We start from the raw sequence: 25000 nt of genomic DNA, 5'->3' as shown, positions 1-25000 counted from the left end.
AATAAGAAATTAAGATAAATGAATATGTTAACAATGTGTATATATTCATGCAGAACTTTTAATTTTCTTCGCCCAGAATCATTAAATGTCATAATTTTAATTAATATCGCTATCACTATCAAGGCAGTATTCTCACACTATGTATTATTCTACGTTTGATGGGGAAGTACAAAGCCACAAACACTGACAGGCTGCATTGTAATTACAATGCCAATATTGCTATCCTACACATTGACTCTCAGATTGTTCTAGCAGTCACTAGTTTACAGTTCAATTTAGCCTTAATTTGTAGAAAGTGAGTCAACCATTACAATAGGTGTGTTACTATGGTAACATTGGCGACGTGTAGTTCATAGAGTCTTTTTTTTCTGATTTTTCCTATTTCATATAAGAAATGCATTCCCTATCATTAACATTTTAATAGAATTTATCCTCTCCATATATATATATATATATATATATATATATATATATATATATATTATATATATATATGTATATATATATACACGTATGTTATATATATATATATATAAATAGAGAGGAGAGGAGAGGAGAGAGAGAGATAGTTGCCGGTGTTACCTTTTAGGTAATAATTCTGCTCTAATTTATCCGGGCTTGGACCCAGCACTGGCTTGGTCTGGCGTTGGCCGCCCACTGGCTAGTTAGGCACGCGTAGGTGAGGTTCCTTGCCCATGGAACACGTGCCGCCGGTGACTCGAAAACCTCGACTCCATATTGCCGTCGTGAGTCGATGCTCTACCGCTCGTCCGCACCGCGGCCTTTTCGAACATGGAGTTCCATAATTTCTCTTGGCAATATTATAGCGGTGGTTTGGCCGTTGCCTTCTGCCCGGTGTTTTATCGATCACCATCTCTATTTTCCGGCTTGACTTGGGCTGGCGTACTCCCCACCCGCGGTTAGGCTAGGCAATCAGTGAATTTTTTGCTCCAAGGGAACAACGCTCAGGCCGGTGACTCTCAACCATCGAACTCAGATTGCCGTATTAATATAATATATATATACAATATATATTGTATACTACATATATATATATACTTATATTAACCTATATAGGACATATATATATACATATATACACATATATATACATTATACATATATATAAATATTATACATATACATTATTTACATATAGAATATATATATAAGATATATGTATCCAATATCATACATATCTTAAGACTCGTATTAAATGGACTGAGAAGAAAACGATAAATGAAGTAACTGATACAGTAATTGTAACGACCCGGCTGTTGGACCATATTGAAACAAAAGGAAACTAAAGTTTATTGGTCATGTGATGAGAGTAAAAGTATTGAAAAGACTTGCGACAGGTGATGGTGATTAGGAAACGAGAGAAGAGGCAAACGAAGACAAGACTGAGCGACAGCATCAAGATATTTGCGGGCTGACGATGTTACATTGGAAAGAACAAACGAGGATCGCTTTGAGTAGGCGAAGGGATGTTGGAGAAGGTCCAGCGGCATTGCGCAAACATGAGCATAACCGTTATTGATGATGATAGACAATATACATATACATACCATAACACACACACACACACACACACTATCACCACACACACACACACACACACACACATATATATATTATATATATATATATTATATATATATATAGATATATTATGTTAATAGATATATATATAATTATATATTAATATATTATAATGATATATATATATATATATTTATTATCTATATATATAGTATAGTATATATTACAACACGCACCGTTTGTATGTTGTGTGTGTGTGTGTATGTATATTATATATATATTATAGTATATATATAAATATAATATAGTATAAATATATGCTATTATATATATATTATTTTATTTATCATCTATATCTTATCTATCTAGCTATTCGATCTATCTATCTATCTATCTATTATCTTATCTATATATATATGTTATTATATATAATCTATTGTATATATATATATATATATATTATATAGATAGAATATATATTATGCATATATACATATATATTTATAATCCGTATCTATATGTATATTGTATGTATAGAGAATTATATATATGATATATATATATATATATATATATATAATATTTATAATTATATATATGGATATAGATGCATATATATAAATCTCTATATATAATAATTAGTATATATATATACTATATATAGATATATATATATAATCCACATCACACAACACACACACACACACACACACACACACACCCACCACACACACACATATATATTCTATCTTATACATTATAATTATATATATATATATATGATTATATATATGTATAGATCTTGTTATATATTATCTATTTAATCTCTAAATGTCTATATAATTCTATATATATTATATATATATATCTATATCTCTATATATATATATACCACACACCGTTTGTCTGTGTGTTTGTGTGTGTGTAGGTATCTATATATAATGTATATATATTATCTTTACTCTATGTATACTATATATATATTTCATCAAATATCTATATTTTAATTTATCTATCTACTATCTATCTATCTATCTATCTATCTATCTTCTATCTGTATCTATATCTTAATATATATATATATATATATATATATTTCTAATATTATATATACTTTCTCTATCGTTTGTGGTTGTGTGTGTATTTTCATTATTATATATTCTCTATCTCATATAATAATATATATATATGCTATATATCTCTCTATTATAAGCATATCTACTATATATGTGTCTCCGTACTATCTGTGTATATCTGGATGTATCGATATATTATATATTATATATCGATATATATATAGATCATATAATAATATATTATGTAATATAATTGCATATCTATTATTTATCTGATATATATTATATATATATATATATATTCTATATAATATGTATATGTGTCTGTATATACGTTCGCATGTATATTACATCTTATATATCTACTTGCTATATAGATATATCTATCTATCGATATATCTCTCTCTTACTACACACCCAACACCACACCCCTCACCCACACACACCCACACCACACCACCAACGCCCCCACACATTCCCCCCACACAACACATCCATATCTATATATATACATCTCTCTATCTTCTATCTAAAATCTCTCTATCTTCTCTCTCTTATCTATTCTATCTCTATCTCATATATCTGTTGTGTGTGTGTGTGTGTGGTGTGTGTGTGTGGTGTGTGTGTGTTGTCGTGCGCGCCCGTGTGTGTTGTGTGTGGCGTGTGCGTGCGTGCGTGCGTGCGTGTGTGTGTGTGTGTGTGTGGTGATTTGGGTGTGTGTGTGTGTGTGTGTGTGTGTGTAGTGTGTGTGTGGGTGTGTGAGTGTGGGTGTTGTGTGTGTGTGTGTGTGGTGTGTGTGTGTGTGTGTGTGTGGTGTTGTTTTGTGTGTTTGGGCATATACATACACACACCACACCACAACACACACACACACACACACACACCACACACCACACGACCGCCACACTACCACGCACACACCACACACACATGTATATATAATATAGTATATATATTATATTATTTGTGTGTGTGTGTGTGTGTGGGTGTGTGGTGTGTGTGTGTTGTTTGTGTGTGTGTGTGTGTGTGCGTGTGCTTGTGCGTGCGTGCGTGTGTGTGTGTGTGTGTGTGTGTGTGTGTGTGTGTTGTGTGTTGTGTGGTGTGTGGTGAGTGTGTTTGTGTGTGGGTGTGTTTGTGGTGTGTTTGGTGTGTGTTGTTGTGCTATACATACACACACACAACACACACACACACACACACACACACAGCACACACACACACGCGCACACACAACCATCCACACACCCCTCACACACACACACACGCGCACAACACACACACACACACTCACACACACACACACACATATATAATATATATATTTTTATATATATATATATATATATATAATATATATGTATATACATATATGTACGTAGATACAAGGGTATGTATAAATAGTATTCTTATGAAGAGAGAGGCATATGGCCTTCATTGGTATTTACTTCCGATGTTGGTCAAGTAATGCCTAATAAGCTTTAATTTTTTCTTTTTTTTCTCCAAGAAGATATGATAAAGCCATCCATCTCTCCGCCTCGGAAGATATCGAAGTACAGCCGAAACAATCATTGCCCTGTTCTTGCGTCCCGTTAACCGGGATTAGATTTATTTCACTGGGATTCCTGCAGTCCCCTTCGAGGCTCCCATTGTTTTATCGGAATGCTGGCCCAGACTGATTTCGTTGCGCCATTTTGGATATATTATTTATCAAATTAATAAAGGATTATACATATGTATATATTTATGTATATGTACATTATAATTATATACTATATATATATATATATATATGTATATATATTTATATATAATATTAGATATAATGTCTAATATTATTCTATACTTCATACAATATATATACACATATATTCATATATGTATATATATATAACATATATCTACTATATATAATATATATAGTTATAATATTATACTTATATATATCTATATATATCTATATGTGTGTGTTGTGTGTGTGGTGTGTGGTGTGGTTTTTGTTGTATTTATATTTACATACGATATAGACACACACACAACCGACACTCACACACCCCCACCCACCACACACTCTCTCTCTCTCTCCCCTCTCTCATCCTCTCCTCTCTCTCCATCTCTCTCTCTCTCTATCCTCCTTCTCTCTCTCTCTCTCTACTCTCTCTCTCTCTTCTCTCCTTCCAGCTCTCTCTCTTCCTCCGCTCTCTCCACTCTCCTCTCCTCTAAACTCTCTCTCCTCTCTCACTCTCTCTCTCCGCTCGCTATCTTCTCTCTCATCTCTATCTCTCCTCTCTCTCATCTCTTCTCGCACACACACCCACACACACCCACACACACACACACACACAACACACCTCTCTCTCTCCTCATCTTTCTCTCCTTCCCTCTGCTCTCTAGCTCTCTCCTCTCTCCTTCTATCTCTCTTCTCTCTCTCTATCTATCTATCTATCTATCTATCTATCTTATTCTCTCTCTCTCCTCTCTCTCCTCCTCGCCACACACACACACCACACATAACACACACACACACACAAACACCACACCCACACACCCACCCACACAACACTCACACACACATACACACAATTGTTTTATCCTCTTTTTATATATCTCCCTCCCTAGAGAAACACCTTAGTATTCAGAATAGGATATCAAAGAAAAACGGTTAGAATATCGAAAACGGCTATGGCTTCCTTTCGAATAAATTTATTACTGACTTCACTACCTTTTTATGAGCTATTCAGTATCTCACCGATATTCTTGGCAACTCTTCTAGAAAAAAACTAAGAAAAGAAAATAAGAAGAAAAGGTTTCTCTTTTCTCTCTCTCTCTGCTTCTATCTCAACAGAAATTAATTAAGAGTTCCTTTTTCATCTTTTCACTTAATAGAAAGCCCTCTGCAATGCTCTCAAAATCCCACAGACGCTTAGAAAATCGAAATAAAAAGACTAATGCAATTAGTACCGCTGCGCATATATTTGTTATTAGTTACTTTTATTAGTTAATTAAGTACCGTAATAATTTGTCTTTTGTAATGGGGTGAATCGTAGTAGAGTATTGTACACAGACACCTGTGCATATGTGTAATGTTATACATATCAACTTTCACACCACTAACAACACACACCACACACACACACAAACACACATACACACACCCAAACTTATATGGATATATATATATATTAATAATATATATCTATATATATATATATATCATATATATATTCATATAATATACACATTCATTATATATTATAGATATTATATATATATTATATATTCTATATATATATTGTGTGTGTATAAATATAATATGCCACACATATCCACAATTCATATATCTACATACATATCTGTATATGTATTCTAAATATACATATATATATATAGTAATTATATTATATATATATAGTATATATTATAATATATATATATATATTTAATATACATACATAATTAGTATATATATATATATATTATATATCTATTTATATATAATTCTCTATATATATATTTATATATATTATATGCCGGCGGTTGGCCCGAGTGGTTATGAGCATCGGAACTCAAGACTGCACGAACGGCAATCTGGAGTTCGAGGGTTTGAGTCACCGACGGCGCGTTGTTTCCCTTGGATACATGCAGACGTGTGTATATTAATATATATATATATATATTTATATATATATAATATTAGATATATCCACATAATACATATCAACATATCATAATACAGATATACATATAATAACAATATATATTATGATCTTGCATAATATATATATATTCTATATATATATATCTATATATATATATATCATATATCAGCAGAGAGAGAGAGAGAGAGACGAGAGCGAGGAGAGCAGAGAAAAGACACACACCACACACACACACACACACACACACACACACATTCTCTATATATTACTATATATATATATTTATATTATATTATATATATATCTATGTATAATCATAATATATTATTAATATATCTATCTATACATATATTACATATATATATACATATCGCATATATTCTATATATATCTATTATATATCTCTATCTATGTATATATACTATATATCACTATATCTATACTACGCACCATACACTCTTATCTCCTATCTATCTATCTATCCACACACACGCACACCACAACACACACACACACACCACACAAAACCACACACACACACACACACCACATATAATATTAATATATATGATATATATATTATATATTTATAATATATATCTTATATTGTGTGGGTTGTGTGTGTGTTTGTGTGTGTGTGTGTGTGTGTGTGTGTGGTGTCCTTTTTGTGTGTGTGTGTGGAAGACACACTCAGAGCTGAATGAGAGAGAGAGAGAGAGAGAGAAGAGACAGAGAGAGAGACCAGAGAGAGAGACAGAGAGTAGACAGAGAGAGAAAGATAGAGAGAGAAGAGAGAGGGAAGAGAGAGAAGAAAAAGTAGTAATGGATGGTAGATAGAATAAAGAGATAGATGAAAGAAAGCTAAGGGAATAGAGAAAAAAGACATAAACAGATATATTATGATGAGAGAAGAGAAGAGAGATTAGAGATATATCTATGATATAGATAGATAGAGTTATAGATATAGAGAAGAGAGAGAGAGATAGAGAGATTTCGACGGTTTCTCACCAATACCAAACTTTTAGAATTTTTTTTATGTCATCTCATAATGAACGAAGTTTTGTATCAATTGTGCGCTTCACTCGGTATGTAAATTGATGTTACACCCGCACGACAAAGGAAAAGACAGACTACAAGACAACACTAAATTAGTTTTAAAAATGTGAGATGAAAAAAATGGTTATTTCCAACATCCGCATATATCCCTGACTTCCATATAAAGTCTTCGTCCTCTGCTGTACTCCTGTGAGTTCTTGTCTACAGATGTGCCAATCTTGAGTGAACAAAAACACCGGTATTTCACAGCACACCTGCCGATGATAGCTGAATTATACGCGAGTCACACCAAGGACGATAAATTTTAGTTACATACATCTATTTCTAGATTACTCTCTCTCTCTCTCCTCTCTCTCTCTCGTCTCTCTCGCATCATCTTCTCGCTCTCTCTCTCATGTCTCTCTCTTCTCTTCTCTCTCTCTCTCCTCTCTATATATATATAGATATATATGAGTAGATTATATATATATATATCTATTATAGAAGATATATTAATAATATATATCACGTACAACACACACACACCACACCAACACAACACTATATATATTATATATTTATATATATATATCATATATATTATCTATATATGATGTATATATATATATTATGTAATATAGATAATCATATATACATCTATCTATATATATATGTATATATATATCTGTATAGATATCTATATAGGGTATATATATCCATTATATTATATTATCTATTAGTTATATTAGATATAGATATATATATATATATATATATATATATATTAGCGTATATCTAATATATATATTATTTTTATATATACTATATATATAATCTATATATTATATCATATCTATATATATTATATATATATATATATAGAATATATCTATATTATATGAATATATAGATAGACTATAGATGTATTCTCCCTCTCTCTCTCTCCCCTCTCTATCTCCTCTATCTCTCTCCTCTCTCATCTCTCTCTCCTCTCTCTCTAATATATATATATAATATATATATATATACTATATAGAAGTATATATCTATATATATAATAAAATATATACATATCCAATCATATATCTGTAGCTAGTTGTGTGTGATGTGTGGTGTGTGTTTGTGTGTGTGTGTTGTAGATGTGTGTGTGTGTGTGTGGAGTGAGAGAGTGTGTGTGTGTGTGTGAGGGTGTGTGTGTGTGTGTGTGTGGTGTGTGTGTGTTGTGTGTGGTGTGTATGTGTGTGTGTGTGGGGTGTGTGTTGGTTATGTTTGTGTCTATTGTGTGTGTTTTTCTCTCTTTCGTTTTCACGCGCGCACACACCCACACAACCACACACACGCACACACAACACACCACACACACACATTATTATCTTATATATATCTCTATTATATATATCTAGATACTTATATATATCTCTAAACATATTATTATCTATATATATAATATATAATATATGGTATATATATATATATTAATGTATCTCTGCATCTATATTATTGCTCTCTCTCTCTCTTTCTCTCCTCCCTCTCTCTATATATATATATATCTTATATCGACATATATATATATATTATATATATTATATTCTATATATATTATATATCTATATATATAGAGGGGCTATGATATTATATCTAGTATATATATCTCTCTCTGTATATTCTATATATCTATATATTTACGCATCTAGGTTATATATAAATAGATATATGCTATATATTCTATATTAATATATATATCTGTAATAGATTATATATCTATATATAATATATATTAATAATATCTCCTAATGCTTAATATATCCGTTATAATATATCTCTATATTATATATATATGTTCAATATATATATAATAATATATATTCATCTATATAATATATATATATATACTCTTATATCTATTGTCCATCATATCTCTGTCCTGCCTACATATCATATGTCTCTACTCATATTCTCATATCTCTTATATCTATCATCTCGGTCTTACTATCTATGCCTTTATACTATATTATATATATTATCGCTCTCTATCTCTCTATCTATTCTGCTATATCTGCCTCTCTGTATTATATATATATCTATCTCGCTCTCTATATATTATATATCTCTATATATATTCCTTATGTGTGTCTGTATCCATATATAATCTATCTCTCTCTCTCTCTCTATCTATCTATCTATATATCTAATATCTCTCATATCGATGCTGTATCTATACTATATCCTGTTATATGATATATCTATCTCTGCTATCTATATATTATTATATATATCTCTATCCTATCTCTTTCTATCATATATGTGTTTTTGTGTGTGTGTGTATATATATATCGTATATATCTATATCTATAATATCTATATCTATATCATAGATATACATCTATGCCTTCTCTCTCTCTATTCTATCTTATCTCTCTTAGTCTCTATCTGCTGCCTCTCTATATATATCTCTATCTATTCTATATATCTAGATCTATCTATACTATATTACCTCTGATCTATCTCTATATCTCTCATCCATATATATTCTATTCCTCTCTCATCTCTACTCTATACTCTATATCTATATCATTCATGCTATATATCATTATATATATATCTATATAATATATATCTATATGTCTCTATCTCTCTATCTATAACTCTATCTATATCTATTTTTTATGGTGTTGTGCGCGTCATGTAGTATATAATATATATCTATATATAATCTCTCATATCTAATATATTATATATATCATTATATATCAGACTCTTTACATATAGACTATATATATATATATATGTATCTAGATATATTATATGATAAATTATATACATATATCTATTCTCTCTCTCTCTCTCTCTCCGTCTCTCGCTCCTTCCTCTCTCTCTCTCTCTATATATGATCTTATATATACTATATATATATATATATATATCTCTATAATGTATAGATATATAAATCTGTGTTGTGTGTGTGTTGTGTGTGTGTGGGTGTTTGTGTTGTGGTGTGTGTGTGTGTGTTAGAGCGCGAGAGCAGGAGAGTGTGTGTGTGTTGTGTGTGTGTGTGTGTGTGTGTGTGTGTGTGGGTGTTGTGTGTATTTTTGTGTGTAGTGTGTGTTTTTCTCTCTTTCTCGTGCACGAAACACACACACACACCACGCACACACACCACACGACACACACACCACACACACACACGACAAACACACACACACACCACACTCGTACACACACACAGCACATATATATATATCTAACTTATACTGTGATATATCTATATCTCTATATCTCTCTATACCTATATAGATATCTATATATGGCTATCTATATGTATATATGCAGATCTCTATCCTCTCTCTCCCATCTCTCAGCTACGCCACACACCCACACTCCCCCAAACACACACCACACCCACCCCCACCCCTAATTATACTATCACATCTATCACTTCTCATACTCTATATCCTCTTGTATCTATATATTCTCTCTATCTCTATATCTCTCTGTCTCTATCCTCTATTCTCTCTCTCTCATCTCTCTATCTCTCTCTATATCTTCTCTATATATTCATATATCTATATATCAGGGCTTCTATATTGTTTTTTAGGTCTCTATTTGTCATAATATATCTATCTATCGATCTGCTATATATCTATATCTCATATCTCTATATCTATCTCATATCTCTCTATCTTATAATTATCCTAGTCATATCTATATCTATATAACTCTATCTATTATATTATATATATATCTATATATATATATGTGTGTGTGTGTTTGTGTGTGTGTGTGTGTGTGTGTGTAGTGTTCTGTGTGTGTGTGTGTCTAATATCTCTATCTCTCTAGTAACTAATCTATTATATATTATCTATATTATATTATATACTCTATATTCTATATATACATATATATCTAATCTATCATCTATATTCTCTATCTATTATCTCTCATATATCTCTATCTTTGTATCTCTCTCTATATCCCTCTATCTATATCTAGAATATATCTATCTCTCTCTCTACTGTCTATATCTCTATCTATTATATCTATTCTGTATCTCTCTCTCTATCTCTCTCTTGCCTCTCTAATCGTCTCTCTCTCTCTATCCCTCTCTATCTCTCTCTATCTCCTCATCTCTATCTATCTCCTATACTCTCTATCCCTGCTCTATATATATTATCTCCGCTCTTCTCGCTACTCTCTCTTCTCTCGTCTATATATCTAATCTATATCTACTTCTCTCCTATCTCTCTCTCTCTCTACTCTACTCTGTCTCTATATCCTCATATACTATCTCTCTATGCTATCTCTCACTCTGCATACTCTATTTCTCATATATCTATATATCTAGTCTCTCTCTCTCATCTCTATGCTATACCGTCTCTCTCTCTCTCTATCTCTCTCTATCGTCTCTATATATCATATCTATATATTCTTATCTCTCATGCTCTTCACCTACGTCTCTCTCTCTCCTCTCCTCTCTCTCTCTCTCTCTCTCGCCTCTATTCTGTCTCTTCTCTCCCCTCTCCTATGTCGATCATATATGTCTCTCTCTCTCTCTCTCTCTCTCTCTCTCTCCTATATCCTCTCATATCTCTCTCTATTCTGTCCTCTCTCTATTTCTCTCCTCTCTCTCTCTATATTTATCTGCGTCTCATATCTCTCCTCTCTATATCTATTATCTCTCACTATTATTCTCTATCTTCTATCTCCATCACCTGTCCTTGTGCGGTGATGTAACTACTTTACATCTCTATATATATATATATACTATCTATATTAGATATATATGTGATATAGCTCGATATAATCCTCTATTATCTCTCATCTTTACATCTACTCTCTCTATATCTACTACTATATCTTATATCTCTATAATATTAATATAATCTAGTATATCTCATAGATGTATCTCTCTCTCAATAACACAAGTCTATTCTGCTTATATACCTATATTATATAATATCTATATACTCATTCTACTTCTATACTTCTCTCATATACCTATCTATCATTCTCTCTCTCTCTCCGCTCTCTCCCGCTCTCTCCTCTCTCTCTCTCTCTCTCCTTTCCTCTCTATAGATATATTATATCATATCTCTATATATACGTCTAGATATGTTACCTCTATATGTTCTATATCTCTCTCTCTGTCTCTCTATATCTATCTCTTTCTGTCTCCGTATTCTATATCTCTATTTGTGTGTGTGTGTGTGTGGTGGTGTGGTGTGTGTGTGTGTGTGTGTGTTGTTTGTGTGTGGTGTGCGCAGGTGTGTGTTGGGTGTGGTGCCGTGTGTGTGTGTGTGTTTGTGTGGTGTTTGTTTGTGTGTGTGTGTGTGTGTGTGTGTGTGTGTGTGTGTTTTGTGTAGTGTCTGTTTTGTGTCTATGTGTGTGTTTTTCTCATTCTTTCTCGCGCGCGCACACACCCCCACCCCACCTCCCACCACCCCCCCCGCACGCCCACACAGCATCACACCCCCCTATATATCTATCTATCTCTATCTATAATCTCTCTCTCTCTCTCTTCTATCGCTATACTCTAATCCTATCTCTCTTCTTTCTATACATTCTTATATATTCATGTCTATCTGCCTCATCTTCTATGCACTCTCTCTCTCTCTCTCTCTCTCTCTATATCTCTCTCTACTCCCCTCATAAGGCATCTATCATAGATCTACTCTCTATATAGCTATATATATATATAGATATATATAATATCTATCTAGTCTCTGTTCTATCTATGCTTGTATTACTATATATCATCTCTATCTATCTATATATATCATGCTATCTATTGTAATACTAATTCTTATATCTAATAGTATATTCTCTCTATTATAATATATGTCTCTATATCTCTCCTAGTCTCTATCTCTCTATATATATAGCCCTATCTAATTCTCCTGCCTATTCTAGTATCTATATCTATATATATCTCATACCTATATATCTTCTCTCTATATCTATATGGTGTATATATAATATATCTCTCTATCTCTCTATATAGTCTCTTATATATATATATAATATCTGCCTAATATATATGTTCGTATCTATATCTCTATCTAGCATATATATATGTCTGCATATATATTACTATTATATATATATATATATAAAACAACTATCTCTAGGTTATCTCGCATATATTCTCTATCTCTTATATCTGCACTCATCTATATATTCATATTTCATCTATATACTATATATATATAATATGATAGGTTCATAGCTCCCTATCTTTAGCTATATTATCTATATCTGATCTCTATCTCTCAATCATACTCTATCCTCTCTATCTATGTGTGTCTCTCTATACCCTCTTTCTCTCTCTCTATCTATATCTATATATCTCTATTTCTCCCTACTCTTCTCTCTCTCTCTCTCTTCTCTCCTCCTCTATCTCTCTCTCTATCTCTGTCTCTCTCTATATCTGCTCTGTGTGTTGTGGTGTGTGTGTCTACCTCTCTCTCTCTCTCTCTTCTATCTCTCTCCTGCATTCTATCTCTCTCTACGTCTCCTCTCTATCTCTTCTTCTCTCTCTCACCTCGTTCTATAATCTCATCTCTACTCCCTCTACTCTCTAATCTCTATTCTATATCTCTTCTCTCTATATCTCCATCTCTCTCTTCTCTCTCTCTCTCTCTGATCTTCATATATATATATATATAATATATATATCTATATATATTGTATGTGTGTGCGCGTATAGTATGTATTATCTTATCTCCCTCTCTATCTCTCTCTATCCTCTCTACATCTCTCTATCTATCTCTAATTTAAATTATGACACTATATATATAGATAACTCCCTATATATATCTTATTATCATATATCTTCTATCTTATCTATATATATCTATCTGCATCTAATATATCCCTCTCTATGTTTCTCTCTCTCTCTCTCTCTCTCGCTCTCCTCTCTCTCGATATATATATATTTCTCTCTATAATAACTATATATATCTATATATTAATATATAGCTATCTATAATATCTTGTATATTATCTTATCTGTGTGTTGTGTGGTGTGTGAGTGTGTCTTTGTGTGTGTTTGTGTGTGTGTGTGTGTGGTGTGTGTGTGTGAGAGAGAGAGAGAGAGAGTGGTGTGTGTGTTGTGATGGTGTTATGTGTGGTGTGTGTTTGTGTGAGAGCGAGAGAGCGAGCGATTGTGTGTTGTGTTGTGTGTGTGTGTTGGTGTCTTTTTGTGTGTATGTGTTGTGTTTTATCTCTCTTTCTCGTGCACACACACACACACGACCACACACACCACCCCACCAACACACACACGCATACACACACGCAACACACACACTCACCACACACACACACACACAATATTATATATATATATCTCTAATCTCTCTATCTCTCTATCTCTATATATATATATATATTATCCGTATCCTATACTCGTGTTATATGTATGTACTCTATAGTGTATATATGCCTATTATCTCCTCTCTCACTTCCTCTCCTCCTCTCTACACCCCACACCCCACCTCACACAACACACACCACCACACACACACACCCCACCCCCATCACTGTAATATAATCCATATCACATATATTTAAATATTAATCATATATATATATACTAGATATATATACATATCTACTGGTCGGTCTTCTATATATGTCTCTATATATATTATATGATATATATATGTATTCCTATCTTTGTCATATATATATATATATATATATATATAGATATATAATATATGTCGTATAATATAGTTATATATTCATACTATCTATATCTATATATATCTATATTCTAGATATAATATATATATATATATATATATAATATAGATATATATATATATGTGTGTGGGTGTGTGTGTGTGTGTGTGTGGGGTGTTGTGTTGTGTGTAAATATTATATATATATATATATATATATATATATATATATATATATATATATATAATATATATATAATATATATATAGTATATATATATGCCTATGTCATATATATATATAGATATTATATATATATATATATATATATGTCGTATATATCTCTCTCGACCCCTATCTAGACATATCTCTCTATATATCATATACCATCTCATCTATATATATTATATATATATTATATATATATATATATATCTATACATATATATGTATTCTCTCTACTCTCTCTCCTCTCTCTCTCTCTCTCTCTCTCCCCCCCCCTCACTCCTCACTCTATATATATATCATATATATTCTATATCTCTATCTATATATATAATATATATATATATATATGGTGTGTGTGTGTGTGTGGTTTGTGTGTGTGTGTCTGTGGGTTGTGTGTTTGGTGTATGTGTGTGGTGTGTGGTGTGGTGTATTTGGTGTGTGTGTGTGTGTGTGTGTGTGCTTTTCTCGTCTTTCCTCGGCACACCACACACACACACACCACACATCACACACACACATACACACACACCACAAATATGTATTATATATATATATAATATATATCTATATATATATTATATATGTTATATATTTTTATGTATATTTTTATTTTGTCTATTTGTAAATCGTATTATCTATGTACCTGTAGCTATATATCTATATCTTATTATCTTATGTATTATTTATCATCTACTCTCTATTCACACACAAACACACCACACTCACACCCATACACACCCACCCACCCACACATATGTGTATATATATATTATATATAATACATATATATATTTTATATATCTATATACTATATATATATATTACTCTACTACTTCATCTTAGAATATGCTAATATATATCTCTATTATATCTAGACATCTACTATATATCTAAGCCTATCTTATATATCTACTATCTAATATATCTATAATATATATATGCGTATATCTATCTATCCTGTATATATACTATGCTCAATGAACATCTCGCGCTCCTCTCTATCATCGTCTCCTCTCTCTCTCTATATCTCGTCTATCTCCTCCCTAGCTATATATATATATGATATCATTATATATCTATATATACATACATACACATATACACACGCACACACACACAACCGAACACGCACACACACCCACTACCACCACACACACACACAACACCCAACATCACACAAACACCACATATAGTTATAGAAAAAAAAAAAAAAAAAAACTATATTATTATGTTCTGTAATATCATATATATACATATATCTATAACAGTATCTATTCTATATATGTGTCTTTGTGTGTGTGTGTGTTGTGTGTGTGTGTGTGAGTGTGTGTCTGTGTTGTGTCTATATATCTATATATCTATATCCTCTATACTCTATATCTACTATATATATCTCTATGTCGTATATCTATCTCCCTCTCTCTATATATATTATATCTATCATTATAATATACTATCTATCATTATCTGTCTCTTCTCTCTCTATCTATACTCGTTCTAATCTATACCTATATATCTATCTATACATATATCTCTATCTTATATATATATATATATATCTCTATTATATACTGTGTATGGTGTTGGTGTGTGGTATGGTGTGTGTTGTGTTGTGTGTGTGTGGTGTGTGAGTGTGTGTGTGTGTGTTTGTGTGTGTGTGTGTGGTGATCTATGGTCCAATCTACCTCTCACTGTTCTGTTCATATCTCTCTCTTCTCTCTAGCTCTCTCTCATATTCTATCTCATTCTCTATATGTCAATCTCTATCATCTATCTCGTTATCTATATCTATTATCTCTCTATTTCACCAATATAGTACATCTATAATCTATCTCTATCTCTATCTATACTCTCTCTCTTTACTATATACCTTATATATATCATCTCTCTCCGCATCTATCTATGTCGGTCTATACTATATCTATATCCACACCCCACCCCACCACGCCACAACCCCACACACACACCTATATATATATCGATAATTATATAATCTCTCTATCTCGTCTATATTCTCTCTCTCTTCTCTATCTCTATCTTATATCTCTATGTCTCTCTCATGTATCTATATCATATATCTATATCTATCATATATCTCTATCATAGTCATCTATCTTTTTTATGTGTGTTCGTGTATGTCTCTTTCTGTTCTTTATATCTATCTAATTCTCTATACTATATATATATGAGTATAAATTTATCTACTATCTATATTCTCTCTCTCTCTCTTCTCTCTCTCTCTCTTCTCTCTAGTCTCTCTCTCTCTACTCTCTCTATATATGTAGATATATTTAGATATATAGATATATGTATATATATATACATTCTATATATATAAGTATATATATATATATTATATATATATATAATATCTCTAGTATATTATATATATCCATACACATGTGTATATACATTGTGTGTATAAAAAAACCACACACAACACACACACATTACTATAGTATCTATATATATATATATATATAATATTTATATATATATATATAGTAGATATATTATATATATATATAATTATATCTATCATCTCTATACAAACCAACACACACAACACACATACCCCCCACCACACACACACACAAACACTTACACACACCACACACACACAACCACATATATATATATATATATTAGAGATATATATATATATTATATATATATAGATATATATATATACATATAATTATATATATCTACTAATATATATTATCTCATCTAATATATATATATATATATATATATATGATATATATAGGTATTATATAAACATATTATATATATATATATATATATATTTATATATTGCTTTGTGTGTGTGTGTTGTGCGTGTGTGTGTGTAGTATGTGTGTGTGGTGTGTGTTATATCTCTATTATATATATATAATCTGTATATATATATAATTATGTATACTATATATATAGGTATGACTATTTATATGTATATATCTTATTCTATATATTATCTATCTCTATATTAATGACTGATATTATATACATTATATATCTTCTCCTCTCTCATCCGCTCTCCTCTCTCTCCTCTCCTCTCTCGTTTTCTCTCTCTCCTCTTCTCTCCTCTCACCCTTCTCGCTCTCTCTCGTCTCAATCTCTCTCTCTCTCTACTATATATATATATAGAGAGCGATATATAAATATATATATCTATCTATATATGTCTTATATCCTCTATATCTATCTATCTAATATATATATATATAATAATATAATATTATATCTATATGTGTGTGGTGTGTGTGTCTAGTGTGTGTGTGTTTGTCCTTGTGTGTGTGTGTGTGTGTGTTTGTGTGTGTAGTGTGTGTGTGGCGCGCGCGCGAGAGAGAGCGTGTGTGTGGGTGTGTGTGTTTGCTTGTGTGTGTGTGTGGTGTGTGTGTGTGTATGTTGTGTGTGTGTGTGTGCGTTTGTATGTATGTTTTTGTTTTTCTCTCTTTCGCCCCTCGCGCACAACACACCCACACACACACACGCACTACAACACACACCACACAACCAACACACATACATCTATATAAGATATAATATTTAAATAAAAAAAATATATATAGATATCTCGTCTCTTATCTATAACTATTATATGTATTATGCATATAGATCCTAAACCACACACACACACACACACACACCACATACACACACATATAATATATAATAACATATTATAATAATATATATAATATGTATATATTATATCTGTATGTAGATATATATATCTGATATAATATATATATGTATAGAAATATAATGTTAGATATAGATATGTCTGGATATATTTGTCATATATATATAAATATGTATATTATTAAAAACAATAATATAGGATCTATATCTATATCTATATATATATATCTAGATAGAGATGTATATATACTGTGGTGTGTGAAACTATATATATATAGATCTTAGTATTATATATATATATTCTATATATATATATATATACATAGGTATATACATATCGGATTTGATAGATATATTGTAGATATATCGTATATCTATATACATCTATCTATCCACTATATATATCATAATATATGTTATATCTACCTTATTAAATCATATATATACTTATCTATCATATATATATCTCTCTCGTTTCCATGTAATATATAATAAATCTAGATATATATAATATTTATAGATATTATATATTCTATAATATATCTCTCATCTATATATCTAACTATATAATATATATGCATATATATATTATATATCCCATATAGCTCTATCATATATATATATATATATATATATATACTCTATATCCCTTATTAATATTATTATCATATTATATTACTAATATCTTATCAATCATAGTATTATATCCAATATCTACATGTGATTAATAGATACATATCTACTATATCTATAAAGCGTATACTATATCTAGATCTATATATCTTATCATCTCTATCTGCTCTCTCTCGCTCTCGCCTCCTCCTCTCTCTCGTCTTCTCTCGCTCTCTGCGCTCTCTCTCTCTCTCTCTCTCTCTACGTCTGTATACTGTATCTTATATCTCTATCTATATATGTATATCTATATATATATATATTATATATCTTCATATCTGTCGTTATATATATATACTATATATATATACTCCATGTCTATCTTATGTCTATCTATACATGTATACCTCTACCTCTATTATGTTCCGATCTTCTCTCTCTCCGTATCTCTCTCTCTCTCTCTATATCTCTCTCGCGACATCCTGGTGTGTGTGTGGTGTGTGTGTGTGTGTGTGTGTGTGATGTGGGTTGTTGTGTGTGTGTATGTGTGTGTGTGGTGTGTGTGTGTGTGTGTGGTGTGTGTCCTGTGTGATGTTTTTTCTTTCGTCTCTTTCCTTGCACACCTGCCCCTACCCCCCCACCCCCCCCCCCCCACCCCCACCACCCCACACACCACCACACCCACCTACACCCCCACCCCCCCCACCCATCTACTCTCTCTCTCCTCTATTCTCTAATCTATCTCTCATAGCATCTCTCCTTCTCATGTCTCTACTCGCTGTCTCTCTCTCTCTCTTCTCTATATCTCTCTATCTCTATCTCTCTCTATAATATATCTCTCTGCCTATGTCTCTACTGTCTCATCATCTCTCTCTCTCTCTCTGACTCTCTGTCTTTCTCTCGTTTCTATCTGTCTCTCTCTCTCTATCCTCTCTCTCTCTTCTCTCTCTCTCTCTCGCTCTCTCTCTCTCTCTCTTCTCTCTCCGGACTGCCGGTGGCCCCCACCACCCCCCGCACACCGCAACCGACAACCACCCAAGAATGTTTAGAGCTTCGGACTCACACTGTCACGGACGCAATCTGAGTTCGAGAGTTCGAGTCACCGGCCGGTGCGTTGTTCCTGTGGGACAAGGAACTTCCACTTGATTTGCCTACCTTAGCCACCTTGGGTTGCCAAGGCCCGAGAACAATATGAAAGGAATGCTTACCATAAAAGTACCACCGGCCTCTCCGGGTAAAGGAAACCGGGGACCCTACCACGTACTCACTCCAAGAGCATCACAACATGAAAACTACACTTAAGTTTATCATGCTGTGCGCGGCTGCTCAGACATGAACCGACCGTTAAAAAACGATATATATATATATAAATATATAAGATATAATATTATATATATATATATTATATCTATGTATATCTAGATATATTATATATATATATATATATATTATATCTTTTACATATATCTCGCACTCGCAAACACTCCCATAATGCAGAAAACCCCCACATATATATATATATCATATATATAAATGTGTTTTGTGTGTTTGTGTTGTGTTCGTGTGTGTGTTTGGTGTGTGTCGTGTTGTGTGTGTTTTGTGTGTGCGTTGTGTGTGTGTCTGTGTGTGGTGTGTATACACACACGCACAGACACATATATATAGTGGTGCGTGTGGGTTGTTGTGGTGTGTATACATCCCTATATATTATCTATATAGGTACTTATATTATTATATATATATATAAGGTTATTTATTATTATATCTATCTAATATTTCACACCACACACACCACACACACACACCACACAGAACACAAAGCACACACCACACAACATACACACACACACCATATATATGCATTATATCTATATAATATACTATAATATATATATCTCTCCTATACATATATATATATTCATATATTACCCATGATTATCTATCTCTATACTATATCTCTCTCTCTCTCTCTCGATCTATATATCTGTATATATTATATCTCTCTCTTTCCCTCTCTACTCTCCTGATCCTCTCTTTCCCCTCTCTCTCTCTCTCTCTCTCGTCGCTGCCTCATTCGGATCCCCGCTCCCACGCCTCTTCTCTCCTCTCTCTCTCCGTCTCTCCTCCCTCTCCTCTCTCCATCTCTCTCTCTCTCTATATCTAATATATCTCACTTATTATATATATATCGCTATATTTTACTCTCTACCTGGTATATATTAGATATATATAGATATATTATATATATCTTATATAGATGCTCTCTATCTCGCCTCTCTCTCTCCTTCTCTCTCTCTCTCTCTCTCTAATCATTATATAATAGTATCTTATCTATATATATAATCTATCTATCTTATATTATTATATATTAGATATATATATATACATAATATATATTATATATATCTACGTACACACATACACACACACACCACACACACACACACCACTACACACCGATATCACCACACACACACCACACCACACACCCACACACCTCATATATGGATATATATATATAATAGTTCTATATAATTTATATATATCTATCTATATATAGGTGTGTGTGTGTGGTGTGTGTGTTGTGGTGTGGGTGTGTGGTGTGTGTGTTTGTGTGATGTGGTGTGTGTGTCTATATAATATATATATATCTTCTATATATATCTATAAGCTATCTATATATCTCACTCTCTATTCTCTATATATGTCCCTCATACTCTATCAATCTCCTTCATGGTTCGTATATCTCTCTTCTCTCCATCTCTCTCTCTATGTATGACTGTATATCTTCTAATCACTTATATCTCTACCTATCTTATAGCTCTGTCTATGTCTCTATCTCTCTACTCTATCCCGTGTGTGTGTGTGTGTGTGTGTGGTGTGTGTGTGTGTGTGTGGGTGTGTGTGTGTGTGTGTGTGTGTGGTGTGTGTGTTGTGTGTTTGTGTGGGTGGTGTGATAATATGTCAATCTCTATCATCATGTATATCTCTCTCTCTCTCGTTTCTCTAGTCTCTTTATCTGCTGTGTATCATCTATATCTAGCATCTATATCTCTCTCTCTATATATTATTACTCTCTCTATCCTATATAGATCTCTATGTACTATCCTCTCTTCTCTATTTCTATCTCTCTCTCTCTATATATCTCTACCTCTACTCTCTCTCTCTCCTCTCTATCTCTACTATATCTCTCGTCGCTAGCCATTCTATCTATATCTCTATTTAGATATATAATATATAGTATAGATATATATTATATATATATAATATATATATAATCGTATATAATACTATACCACACACACACACACCCACACACACAACACACCACACACAAACACACACACACCACCACACATATCTATTATATATTATACCTATTATTATATATTAATGATATATATAGTATTATGTTGTCTATATATTTTGTATGCTTGTTAGTTCTCTATGTATATTATATAGTTATATAATAGAATTTATATTATATATTAATATATATAGATATATATATTATATATATTATATATTTATGAATTATCGTATATATATCCTATATATATTCTCTCTCTTTTTATCTCTCTCTCTCTCATTCTCGTCTCATCCTCTCTCTCCTCTCTCTCTCTCTCTCTCTTCTATATATTTATATTATATATATATAATATATATATATCTATATATATATTATATATATCGCCATGTGGATATTCTGTGGTTAGTATAAAAAACACCACACACACACAACACATATATAATTAATATAGATATATATATAAGTATATATTATATAGATAGTATATAATATATATATATGATATTTATATCTATCTATCTATACACACACACACGCACACCCATCACCCACACACAGACAACACACACATATCTATATTATATATATATAGTATATATATATATCTATATTATTACTATATGTATATATATGTATATATATAATATTTAGGTATATATAATAATATATTATCTATACTACTATATATATATAACTGTATATATATACTATATATACTCATCCTATATCGTTATAATATGTGTGTGTGTGTGTGTAGCGTGTGTGTGTGGTGTGTGTGTGTGTTGTGTGTTTGGTGTGTGTGTGTGTATGTGTGGTTGTGTCTCTATATATATACTATATATCTTAGCTCTCTATATATACTACATCATTTATATCTATATATATATATATATATGTATATATAATATATATTCTATCTATCTTATAGTATATATAATACATACACAACAAGATGCCCTCATCTCCACACTATCTATTCTTCTTCTCTCATCTCTCGTCTCTCTCTCTCTCGTCTCTCTCTATATATATTATATATATTATTCTCTATTATATATATATATATAGATAGTATATATTATATATATACCATATTATACATCTTATATATATATATATAATATTCTATATATTATAGAATATTGTTATATATTTATACTATATATCTCTATCTCTATATCTACTCTCTCCATATCTCTCTGTGTGTGTGTGTGTGTTGTGTGTGTGTGTTGTGTGTGTTGTGTGTGTGTGTGCTGGTGTTTTTGTGTGTGTGTGTGTGTGTGTGTTGTTTGTGTGTGTGTGTGTGTGTGTGTGGGTTGGTGTGGTGTGTGTAGTGTTTGTGTGTGTGTGTGTGTGTGAGAGAGAGCGAGCGTGTGTGTGTGTGTGGGTGTGTGTGTGTGTGGTGTGGTGTGGTGTGTTGTGTGTGGTGTGTGTGTGTGTTTTCTCTCTTTCTCGCTCCCCCCACACCCACACCCCACCCCCCACACCACACCCACACACCCCCCTCTCTCTCTCTCTCAGATCCATCTATCTCTCTACTATCTCTCTATCTCTCTACTCTCTATTCTCTCATCCCTCTCTCTATCTTACGATATATATATATATATATATATATATCTATTATCATATATGCATATCTGCTATATATATGCTCTCTCTCACTCTCTCTCTACACACACACACCACACATCACACACACACACATACCCCATTTATCATACTATATGCTATATATATTATACTAATATATATATATATATTCTAATCTGTCTATATATATATGTCTATACTCTACTGGCTCTCTATATTATGTATATATTTGTCCTCTCTACTTCCTATCTATCTATCTATCTATATTCTAGATAATATATAATATACATATCTCTATATATATATCTGTCTCTAGATGTTGTTCGTACCATATCTATCTATCTCTTCTCTACTCTATATCTCTCTCTATCTCTATCTCTATATTATATATCTATATATATGCCTCTTCTTACATACTATAGATCTTATCTTCTCTCTCTCTCTATTCTCGCGCTGTTATCTCTATCTCTCTCTCTAGACTCTCTCTATCTCTTTTCCCCTGTATTATATGCTATCTATATTATCTATCTATATATATAATCTATATATACTCTCTATCTCTCTCCTGCGTCTCTTATCTACTGTACCTATTATCTCTTCTACTATCTCCTCTCTATCTATATA

This window comes from Penaeus monodon, chromosome 16 (assembly GCF_015228065.2).
Source record: "Penaeus monodon isolate SGIC_2016 chromosome 16, NSTDA_Pmon_1, whole genome shotgun sequence".
Lineage (NCBI taxonomy): Eukaryota > Metazoa > Arthropoda > Malacostraca > Decapoda > Penaeidae > Penaeus > Penaeus monodon.
Note: the sequence above shows the minus strand (reverse complement) of the source record.